This window comes from Mesoplodon densirostris, chromosome 9, assembly GCF_025265405.1.
Source record: "Mesoplodon densirostris isolate mMesDen1 chromosome 9, mMesDen1 primary haplotype, whole genome shotgun sequence".
NCBI lineage: Eukaryota > Metazoa > Chordata > Mammalia > Artiodactyla > Ziphiidae > Mesoplodon > Mesoplodon densirostris.
Window position 1 is genome coordinate 84,953,200 of NC_082669.1, and position 12,513 is coordinate 84,965,712.

Sequence of the window (12,513 nt, forward strand, 5' to 3'; positions counted from 1 at the left end):
CAGCGTCCCACGCCCGTCTCTGGGCTCCGCGCTTTCAGCCGCGACTCGCGCCCGTCTCTGGAGTTCCTTTACGTGGCGCTCTTAATCCCCTCTCCTCGCGCACCAGGAAACCAAGAGGGAAGAAAAAGTCTCCTGCCTCTTCGGCAGCTCCAGAGTTTTCCCGGATTCCCTCCCGGCTAGCTGTGGCACTTTAGCCCCCTTCAGGCTGAGTTCTCGCCGCCAGCCCCAGTCCTCTCCCTGCGCTCTGACCGAAGCCCGAGCCTCAGCTCCAGCGCCGCCCGCCCCGGCGGGGGAGCAGACAATCCTCTCGGGCTGGTGAGTGCCGCTCGGCACCGCTCCTCTGTGCGGGAATCTCTCCGCTTTGCCCTACCCAGGTATGTGGGGAGTTTCTTGCCTTTTGGGAGGTCTGGGGTCTTCTGCCAGCGTTCAGTAGGTGTTCTGTAGGAGTTGTTCCACGTGTAGCTGTATTTCTGGTGTATCCGTGGGGAGGAAGGTGATCTCCGCGTCTTACTCTTCCGCCATCTTACCCGGAAGTCCAGCGCCTTTATTCTTAATCACTGTCTTAATCACTATACTGGACTGAATTGCAGGGCCCCACTGTATAAGAAAACATGTCTCTGAGAACAGAGGAGACAACAGTTAAGCGGGAATATTGCCATATGCACTTCATCTTCCCAGGGTCGTCATCGTGCAAGAATCATTTTGCTCCGTGAGAGGTTCACTCAAGCTGAATACTGAAAAAGGTCAAAGCTCTATATTCAGCTTAATAATTTTCGAGAAAGAGAAGATAGATTGCATCAATTGAAATACTAATTGTACTCACAGAAACCCGGTTATTTCGGTGGAACAAAATATCAACTATTAGAAAGTTTAAGAGAACTAAAGGGTTATTCTGGTTATGCACATGCGCACACACACACGTGCGCGCGCACACACCAACACACCCCAATTAATATAAACGGAGGCTCTCTGAGTACAATGGAAAATCAGGCTCTAGGTACAGACCATAATGAAAGTTTCACGGGACTAATGAATAGCTAGATTCTAGCTATTAGAATCAGAAAGGTTATTATCTGATTCATGAAAGCTTTTACTAATAAACGAATGTACGTTTTTAAAAAGTGTGGTATTTACTTAGGCCTCACTTTTATCACAATCACTTAATTATTAATAAAACCACAGCTTTTAAGATGAGCACAGTAAAAATGAATTTGAAAAGATGATGTGGAGAAAGCAGGCTTTAACTTTTGTGATTTATATATTTGCAAAGTCAGCCTGTCTGTTTTAGTTCTTTTATTCTTGTTCACCAACATAGCAGTTTAGCTTTTCCTTGGAAGCAGAAGGTAAAACAATAAAGCAGTTCTTAAGTACTTGTATATAAAGGTGAAAGGCACTCCTCTCACTATCCAAGTTCACCTCCTTTGTCAAGGATATCGAAGGATGCTTCTTGGGAAGAATATATTTCCCAAGGCAGAGGAAAGTGATTTCACTTTAAATAATGATTATATATAAGTTTAAGCCCCTAAAAATTCCAAAATGATTGATTTGACAGAAACATCTTTTAAATAGCTGATGTTAAATGATGTGGAGGACCCAGACTGAGCTGTTTCTGCCTTCAAGGATCCTGACATCTACTGGATGCCTCATAGAGAGGCAATGGGGTGTCTTTGAAATTCTTTGCTAGAAAAGACCTGAGAAGGAATTATAGCTTCACTTCTTAGGATGATGAAACTTAATATATTCCTAAATAACCTGCTTTCTTGCTTGTAAAATAGGATGATGATATCATCTATTTTTTAAGAATTTTGTGAAGATTAAAAATGTCTAATATGTCCAAAATTTAGTATATCAAACACAGAACTCTTTGCCCTCCTTCCCAATGAAAAAATTGTGTGTTCCCCCAGCCTTCCCCAACTTATGAAATAGCACTATCTTCCATCCAATTTCCCAACACAGAAATGGAGGATTCATACTTGATTACCTTTTTTCCCTCCTGCCTACATTTAATACATGAGCAAGGCCTAAGAATGCTCACTCAAAATGAGTGCTTGGGGCTTCCCTGGTGTCGCAGTGGTTGAGAGTCCACCTGCCGGTGTGGGGGACATGGGTTCATGCCCCAGTCCGGGAGGATCCCTCATGCCGTGGAGCGGCTGGGCCCGTGAGCCATGACCGCTGGGCCTGCGCGTCCGGAGCCTGTGCTCCGCAGCGGGAGAGGCCGCAGCAGTGAGAGGCCTGCGTATCGCAAAAAAAAAAAAAAAAAAAAAAAAAAAAAAAGAGTTCTTGGGGAATTCCCTGGCAGTCCGCTGGTTGCGATTCTGCACTTCCGCCACAGCGGGCACGGGTTCGATCCCTGATCAGGGAACTAAGATCCTGCACGCTGCGTGGCATGGCCAAAAAAAAAAACAACAAAAAACTGAGTTCCATATCTGACCTCTTCTTCTCATCTCCCATCCTCTTTCTCCAGGACTACTCAATAATTTCCTAAGGTTTTCTCTGTCTGAACCCTTTCCCACCCTTTATTCTCAACACTACAGCCAGAATGATTTAAATGTATAAAATAATAGATCATGTGATCCCCTTGCTCAGAATCCTCTAATGGTTTCTCAACTCAATTAGAAAGCACTCTGATCTCTTTACTGTGGCCTTCAAGAGCCCACAGGATCCAGCTCCTATCTCTCTCCCTCTCTTGGCCTCTTACTTAGATCTCCTGAAGAAGTTCATCACATCATTTAGCCCTATTTATGGTCCTTTGTTCCCGCAACACGCATGGCTCACGCTTAGAGTCTCTGGGTGTAGATTCACATCTGGCTGGCCCTTTCCTGTCAGTGAGACCACCGCCTCTTCAAGTACGTCCTCCCAAATCACCTCCCCCAGACACTACCACGTTATCCTGCTGAATTCTCCTCAGAGCACTTCCGTGTAAACAAAGTGACCACCTCCTTTAGAATCCCCAGAGCAGGGATCTTGTCCACGTTGTTCACAGTCACATCCCTCAGGTACTAATGTTGATCAGTCTACAATTAGGGACTTAATAAATATTGGTTGGTTGGCTGACAGGATTAATGTTAACACGTGTGAAATTCTAGACACACAATGGGCACACGGCAAATGCAACATACAATTAGTGAGGACTTAAAAAAGTGTATACCAAGCTCATAGAGAAAGATAACAGATTGGTGGTTGCCAGAGGTGGGTGAAATGGGTGAAGGGAGTCAAAAGCTACAGACTTCCAGTCAGAAAATAGGTAAGTCATGGGGAGGTAATGCACAGCATCATAGCGACCATAGTTAATAATACTGTATTTTATACTTGAGAGTTGCTAAGACAGGAAATTTTAAAAGCTCTCATCACAAGGAAAAAATTCCGTAACATATATGATGACAGATATTAACTAGAATTACTGCGGTGATCATTTCCAACATATACACATACCGAATCTTTATATTGTACACCTGAAACTCATGTAAGTTTGTATGTCAATTACACCCAATAAAAATGTATAAACCTTTAAAATATGGGACAGGATATGTTAAAAGCTATAAAAATCTAGTAAGAACATAAACCCTTCCTTTATATGAGAGTTTAATTTAGACTGGAAAATTTCGAAATAAGTCATGGAGAAAGTGACATTAGTTAGGCCTTGAAGGATTGATGGGGTTTTTACAAGAAGAAAATGGGGAGAAATGGATGCTGGAGAGTTGTAGCAATGTGTGAAAAGCCATAGAGGAAGACATAGTGCATGGCTCCGTGTAGCTGGAAAACAGAATGGTAAGCAGTGGTAAGCAGGAGAGATTAGATCAGGGCCAGATCACTGGGAATATTAAAGGAAATTCGTTTTGGAGAGAAGGTAGAGAGTCTGATTTTGTCATGCACATGGAGGTGTCCAGCAAGCAGTTGTAGGTTTAAGTCTGAGGCTCAAAAGGGGGCAGAGTTCTGAAACTGGAAATGTTAGCATTCTGGTTAGAGGTGAGTGAAAGCTGAGAGACTGACTAAAACAGCCCAGAAAGAAGCTGATCGAAAACTGGGGGAAGCCTACACTTAACAGGTGTGTAAAATAACAGGAACCAATAAGAGTTGTGAGAAATATCATTCAGAAAGGTAGGAAGGGAGTAGTACTGATAGAAATAAATCAAAGCTGAACAAGGTGAAAGAAGTATGCAACAGTCAATAGAGTTGCTTCTTGCAAAGAGGAAGAGTGAAATGAAAAGGGAGAAGAGAGGATTACTTTGGTTTTGGATGAGAGCGAGCTTTTCTGTAATAAGATGCAGAAGGAATTGCTCTGGCCGAAATGGCAAATTGGAGGGGAGAAGGCTGGAGTAAAAAAGGAAATGGGGACTATACCTCAAGGAGTAAATATAGTTTTTTTGTTTTTGTTTTTGCGGTACGCGGGCCTCTCACTGTTGCGGCCTCTCCCTTTGCGGAGCACAGGCTCCGGACGTGCAGGCTCAGCGGCCATGGCTCACGGGCGCAGCCGCTCCGCGACATGTGGGATCTTTCCGGACCGGGGCACCGAACCCATGTCCCCTGCATCGGCAGGCGGACTCTCAACCACTGCGCCACCAGGGAAGCCCAATATAGTTTTTAAAAGTCAACCTGGGGGGACTTCCCTGGTGGCACAGTGGTTGAGAATCCACCTGCCAATGCAGGGCACATGGGTTTGAGCCCTGATCCGGGAAGATCCCACATGCTGAGAAGTAACTAAGCCTGTGTGCCACAACTACTGAGCCTGCGCACCTAGAGCCCGTGCTCCACAACAAGAGAAGCCACGGTGATGAGAAGCCCCCCATTGCAACAAAGAGTAGTCCCTGCTCACCACATCTAGAGAAAGCCCTCGCACATCAACGAAGACCCAACACAGCCAAAAATAAATAAATAAGTTTATTTTAAAAAGAAAATCAACCTGGGTTTTTTTTTTTTTTTTAATGGAAGGGTGTTGATTTTATAGAGCAAGAAGGGAAAGCCAGTGAAGGGTGAGATGGGATGTGAGATGGGAAACATTCTGGAAATGATAAGAAAAGAGTGGAAGGACAGGATATAGGCAACTAGTGAAGGGGCTCATTCTCATCTTGAAATGGGGCAAAGACAAGTTTTTTTGTTTGTTCTTTTTTTTCTGATAGCCAAGAATAAAAGAATGAGTAAAGGTTGGGAGAGAGATCAAGGTGGTGGGAAGGAAATTTGTTAAGTGTGCTTGTGGGAGACCCTCTGTGGCAGTAACATGTGTGCTGAGCTGCCCTGCAGAGATGTAAGCATGCATTTCCTTTTGGGGCAATTCAATGGAGATCTGACTTGCTGTGTAAGACTGAGAGTCCAGAGGAAGTCAGACGTTTGTTTTCTATCTTTCCAACTCCAGACAACTGTATTTGCTAAAGTCAGGATTTCTTCTGCAGTAAAGTTTCCATTTCATGGATATAGTACTTCCTTAGTGAGGAAGATGGTATGGTAAAATGCAAATTTCATTTTAACACTTTACTAATATTTGTAAATCATGGATCATCATTATAATATTTGAGATAGTGTCTGTGTAATCTGACAATCTGTGGATAGTTTACATTGGCAAACATTAAGTTTTCTTAAAATGCTTTCAAAATACATTTGATCAAATTATACTTCAGCAAAAGAAGACATAAAAAAGTGCTGGGAAAATTTTTCATCTAGTCCCCAGACCCACACCAAGGCTAGGATAGTAGAAAAAAAGAAGCCAGAAAGATCAATCTCCAACACTGATATGTTTTTTTGTTTTTGGGTTTTTTTTTTTTTTTTGGCAATATGCGGGCCTCTCACTGTTGTGGCCTCACCCGTTGCGGAGTACAGGCTCCAGACACTCAGGCTCAGCGGCCATGGCTCACGGGCCCAGCCGCGCCACAGCATGTGGGATCTTCCCGGACTGGGGCACGAACCCGTGTCCCCTGCATCGGCAGGCGGACTCTCAACCACTGCGCCACCAGGGAAGCCCCACTGATAAGTTTTTTCTAGAAGTCAGAGTGAATTATTTCGGACCAAATATTTATTTATTTATTTTCCAGCTTTGTTGAGGTAAAGTTGACAAATAAAATTGTAAGATATTTAAAGTGCCTGCAAGGAAGGGAAACCTTCTCAAGCTAGCTTCCATAAAGGGTTAAAGAATACTTGGAATCATTAGAGAATCCTAGGGCGATACTTACAGCCAAGCCTCTTGGAGGCTCTGGGACCTGGGCTGTCTCCTGGGAGGACAACTGGCTTCTCAATTCCATGGCTCCTCTTTATACAGCTGCTCTATTTTCTCCTTCGGGCTCCTTCCTCCATTGCTACGCTGGCTGGCTTCCTCTGTTTACACATCCTGAATATGGCCAAATATGTCCCAAAAGAGACCTGGCTCCATGTGACTTTTCAAGTTTAGGAACTACCACTTGACTTCAATCTCTAAAAGAATTTCAAAGTGAATTTTCAAGCATGAGCATCTGATTGAATACTAAGCAGCCAGTAGATCAGATAGTTGGGTGAGGTAGTTTTCCTCTATCAAGTCAGCTTTGAGGGGTGGAGTGAAGGGGGTGAGGGGTAGAAGTGGATGCCATCTGCTATCTACGGATTGACCACACTTTCTAGAGTAAAGGAAGCACTGTTAATAATTACACCCGGAACAGATGTAAATCAGTACTGACACAGGCCAACTGGGCCAACAAAGCTATGAACCATTGCCTGTTCCAAAGATTATGAGTGGCATAGATTTTCTAGAAGTAGTAGTAGATGGGATGAGTAATGAAACCTGTTAGTACATTCTACTCTTGTCTTCTGAATACACTAATATCTCTTCCTTCATAAATACACTTCTAATGATGGCCTAATTGTCACACATGCAACTGCAAAGATGCTCACCCCATACCTGGTGAGGAGAGATACAGTCACAGACAATTCCTATATATCAGGCCCTTCTATCACCAGCTGATGGCCATTTTTCCTCTTGTTCTTTTGTAATCCAGTCTTCCCTGGTTTTCAGACTGTGGAATACATGAGTGGTTCTCAAAGTGGGATCCCCTGACCAGCATCACCGGGAACTCATGAAGAAGGCAAAGTCTCCGTCCCAGACCTACTGAGTGAGAAACTCTGTGGGATGGGGCTCAGTAATTTGCACTTTAAAAAGCCCTTCACGGGGCTTCCCTGGTGGTGCAGTGGTTGAGAGTCTGCCTGCCGATGCAGGGGACACGGGTTCGTGCCCCAGTCCGTGAAGATCCCACATTCCGTGTAGTGGCTAGGCCCGTGAGCCATGGCCGCTGAGCCTGCGCATCCGGAGCCTGTGCTCCACAATGGGAGAGGCCACAACAGTGAGAGGCCCGCGTACCGCAAAAAAAAATAATAATAAATAATAATAATAATAATAAGTAAATTTAAAAAAAGCCCTTCACATGATTCTGATATATGCAAAAGTTTGAGATCCACTGGAATAGACTCTAAAGTTAACCACAATTAACACACTGGAAATAAAAGTATAAATCATTTTGTCTAACAGAAGCAATTTCCCCTTCAGGTTTTGCTCTTCTCAAAGTTGCAAGGGAGGCATCCTATATTTCATAGCGGCTCCAGGCCATAGTTGATTCAAGAGCTGTGAAGTTTCTGAAATTTTTATGCTATTTGCTAACTAACAAGTTAGCTTACCACAATTTCATTAATGCTGGTAGACAACATGAGACTCCTGGTTTAGAGAAGAAGAATCCTAATTTTATTTGCAGCAATGGTAGTAGCAGAATATTAGCATTTGTGCTGGGTTCCTGAGCCCCAGTTCCCAGGGGGTGATGGGAAGAAGTATCAATAATACTAGCCCATGTAGTGGGTTGTATTTCAAGAGAGGAACCCTGCATTTAGAGAGCCTGCATCTTCTATGATAGGCAGTAAGCACCACTGCCCTTTGTCTCAGAGAGAGACCTTATTTCAAACTTCTTAGACTGTTTCATATACAAAAATCCTTGAAATGATAGTCCAGAACAAAAGCTGTCAGGGCTTCTGCTCACAAGACATGTTGAAACATGAGAGACCCCGGAGAATTATCTACCAACCACGTGGATGAATGAGCTTGGGAGTTCAGTGAGCCTTTATCTAGCATAATTCTGTTCTTGTTAGTTTCAACCGGGCTCTTGAACTGGGAGGCTTAGAGCTGAGGGGGCCATAAGTATACAGAAGTAGAGAAAGGCAGTCTGAAGAGAACTAAACAGAGTGGTGAGTGAATTATGTTATAAAAAGAAATTGTGTGAGAGAGAAACAAAGAGAGAGAAAAGACAGAGATTAATGAGACATCATACACACTTAGAACATAATTAAGTCATTCCAATTTTTTAATTTCCCAGTTCCAATCTCTCTTAAAATCTGTGTATCCTGCCTTTAAGTTTCCTTTTTGAGAAATTACAAAAAAAAAATTTTTTTGCATCCTGCTTTGTTTATTTAACTTTTGTCATAAACATTTGTCCAAATTGCTACATGATCTTCATAGCTATCATTTTTTAAACATCTTTATTAGAGTATAATTGCTTTACAATGGTGTGTTAGTTTCTGCTTTATAACAAAGTGAATCAGTTATACATATACATATGTCCCCATATCTCTTCCCTCTTGCATCTCCCTCCCTCCCACCCTCCCTATCCCACTCCTCTAGGTGGTCACAAAGCACCAAGCTGATCTCCCTGTGCTATGCGGCTGCTTCCCACTAGCTATCTATTTTACGTTTGGTAGTGTATATATGTCCATACCACTCTCTCACTTTGTCCCAGCTTACCCTTCCCCCTCCCCGTATCCTCAAGTCCATTCTCTAGTAGGTCTGCATCTTTATTCCCGTCTTACCCCTAGGTTCTTCTGACCATTTTTAAAAAATTTTTTTAGATTCCATATATATGTGTTAGCATACGGTATTTGTTTTTCTCTTTCTGACTTATCTCACTCTGTATGACAGTCTCTAGGTCCATCCACACCACTACAAATAACTCAGTTTTGTTCCTTTTGATAGCTGAGTAATATTCCATTGTATATATGTGCCACATCTTCTTTATCCATTCATCTGTTGATGGACACTTAGGTTGCTTCCATGTCCTGGCTATGGTAAATAGAGCTGCAGTGAACATTTTGGTACATGACTCTTTTTGAATTATGGTTTTCTCAGGGTATATGCCCAGTAGTGGGATTGCTGGGTCGTACGGTAGTTCTATTTTTTGGTCTTTAAGGAAACTCCATACTGTTCTCCATAATGGCTGTATCAATTTACATCCCCACCAACAGTGCAAGAGGGTTCCCTTTTCTCCACATCCTCCCCATCATTTATTGTTTGTAGTTTTTTGTTTTTTTTTTTTGCGGTACGTGGTCCTCTCACTGTTGTGGCCTCTCCCGTTGTGGAGCACAGGCTCCAGACGTGCAGGCTCAGCAGCCATGGCTCACGGGCCCAGCCACTCCGCGGCATGTAGGATCTTTCTGGACCGGGGCACGAACCCGTGCCCCTGCATCGGGAGGTGGACTCTCAACCACTGCGCCACCAGGGAAGCCCTGTAGATTTTTTGATGATGGCCATTCTGACGGGTGTGAGATGATATCTCATTGTAGTTTTGATTTGCGTTTCTCTAATGATTAATGATGTTGAGCATTCTTTCATGTGTTTGTTGGCAATCTGTGTATCTTCTTTGGAGAAATGTCTATTTAGGTCTTCTTCCCATTTTTGGATTGGGTTGTTTGTTTTTTTTGATATTGAGCTGCATGAGTTGCTTGTATGTTTTGGAGATTAATCCTTTGTCAGTTGCCTCATCTGTTGCTTTCAATAATTTTTCTTTGTCTTTAATTTTTGTTAATTTGATAACTATGTGTCTTGGAGTGTTTCTCCTTGGGTTTATCCTACCTGGGACTCTGAGCTTCTGGGACTTGGGTGGCTATTTCCTTTTCCATGTTAGGGAAGTTTTCAACTATAATCTCTTCAAATATTTTCTCAGGTCCTTTCTCTCTCTCTTCTCCTTCTGGGGCCCCTATATTGGGAATGTTGTTGAATTTAATGTTGTCCCAGAGGTCTCTTAGGCTGTCTTCACTTCTTTTCATTCTTTTTTCTTTATTCTGTTCTGTGGCAGTGAATTCCACCATTCTGTCTTCCAGGTCACTTATCCGTTATTCTGCTACTGATTCTTTCTAGTGTATTTTTCATTTCAGTTATTGTATTGTTCATCTCTGTTTGTTTGTTCTTTAATTCTTCTAAGTCTTTGTTAAACATTTCTTGCCTCTCCTCGATCTTTGCCTCCATTCTTTTTCCGAGGTCCTGGATCATCTTCACTCTCATTATTCTGAATTCTTTTTCCAGAAGGTTGCCTATCTCCACTTCATTTAGTTGTTTTTCTGGGGTTTTATCTTGTTCCTTCATCTGGGACAAAGTCCTCCGCCTTTTCATTTTGTCTATCTTTCTGTGAATGTGGTTTTCCTTCCAGAGGCTGCAGAATTGTAGTTCTTCTTGATTCTGCTGTCTGCCCCCTGCTAGTGTTGGAGGGTCTCCTGCAGAGGCAGGGGATGGGTGTGGCTCACCATGGGGACAAGGTCACTGGCAGCCAGTTTTATTATTGCTTCTCAAATGACTGATTCTAGACCTTGGTCCTTTGTCTGACCCCTTGGAATATCCTCTGCTTTTAGCTTTCTCTCTGATAGTTCCTGTCATTGCTGCTTGTCATCTGTACTTGGTTAACATCCTAACTCTCTGCATTTCTCAGTCCATTTGAGATAAAGCAAATGCTCTTAGAAACAAACCGGAACGATTATTCTATCTTTCTGTAAAACCACTGTTTATGTTCTTAGGAAATTTGGTTTCTACTTTTTTTGTTGTTGTTTTCTTTTTGCACATTTTGTTGCTGCACATTTAAAAGAGTGTAATAAAACCAGAAAAGGCAAAGAAGTCACATGTTTGAGGTTGATGATGGCAAAAGAAAAATGGGCTGCCAGATCCCTTGTTCTGATTCAAGAGTGGCCATTCTTAGGTGCCAGAGGTTGTAACTGGCTTTCTGATTTCAGTCTTCCTGAACACGGGTTTTTCTTGTCTGACTTTCCCCAAGTCTTTTTTTTCCCTCTCAATTTAACCCTGCTTCTCTCCTCAGTCAAAGGATCACATTACACTCTCTTGTTCTTTGTGGGTGTAAGGCTCCCTCTGTTTGCTTTGAGAAGCACAGCCTTCAGCCTTCAGGCCAAACAGCATTCTGGTCATTCTAGACCCACTGTGTAGTCTCTTTCTCTCTTCCCTTCCCTCCTGCCCAAATCTTTTCCTCTAAGTCTCTTGAATTCACCAATTCTTTTTTTTTTAAATTACACATATTTTTCTACTTTTTTCCTAATATCTGGAATGTAAGTATTCTGTTTAATGTGTAGTTCTCTACAGTCTGGAACACATTAATATTTATAGAATATCTTTCCTAACCTAAGGTTAAGGATCATACCACGTTATTATAAGAACTAATCCTACAAATAATCTAGTTCAACTCTCTTAGTTTACGGATATGGATACTGAGATTCAGGATAATAGGTTCATTTGGTATATTAATTAAGGTAGACTTCTGTAACAGACCACAAAATATCAGTGGCTAAATACCATTCATTTCTCCCTTAAGAGTCCTGGGAGGTCATTTAGTTCAGTAGGGTGATTTTTTTTCTCCACACAATCATTTAAGACCCAGACTAAAGGTAGCTATGTCATCCTAAAAATATTGATTTCAGCATCAGCCTGATGGTTACTGCCCCAGATATCTGGAAGAAGAAAAATGCTAGGAGTAGCCCAGTGAGACATGTTTTATGGTTGGAAGTGGCTCATATTACTTGTTACATTGATTGCACTGGGGAGAACATAATCAAAAGGCATGTTTAAGTAACTGCAAGGGTGGCTGTATAGCCATAAAGAAGTGAAACATATTTGGGGATATAGTGGTTTCTGCTGCAATGATCATAGGTCACATAGTAAATGGTCTTCTACACTGCACAAGTGCTTATATATAAATGGATGTAGGGATTAAAAAATCCACATTTTAAGAAAAAAATTTGCATTGAACATGCATGGGAAAGGTAGAAGATGGAAGGTGGAGAGTGTTTATTGCTTCTAAGGGCTAAGATTCTGAAAATAATATAATAATACTCCTTCAGTACCCATCTAAGTATCAGGTGCTTCCATGTACATGCTTTCCTTTGATCATTACAGAAACCCAGAGAGGTTGCCATCTTCATTTCTATTTTTACAGGGAAAGAAGGTGAGACACAAACAACTTAGCAACAATGTAACTTCTTTCCTGAGGTCATATATTTATTAATATGTCAAGCAAAGATTTGAATTCAGGGAGGTTGATTATAAAGCCTAGGCACATTTCACTAGACTATATTGTCTTTAATTTAAAAATTGCCAAATAAGTCATGAGCGTCTATGAACTAAGTATTAGCACCAGATTTTTCTTATTTTATTTTACATAAACTTTAAATAAAAAGTTTTATTTAAACTCACATATGAAACTCTGCATATGTGAAAACATCTTTATTCTGTTCTCACATTTAATT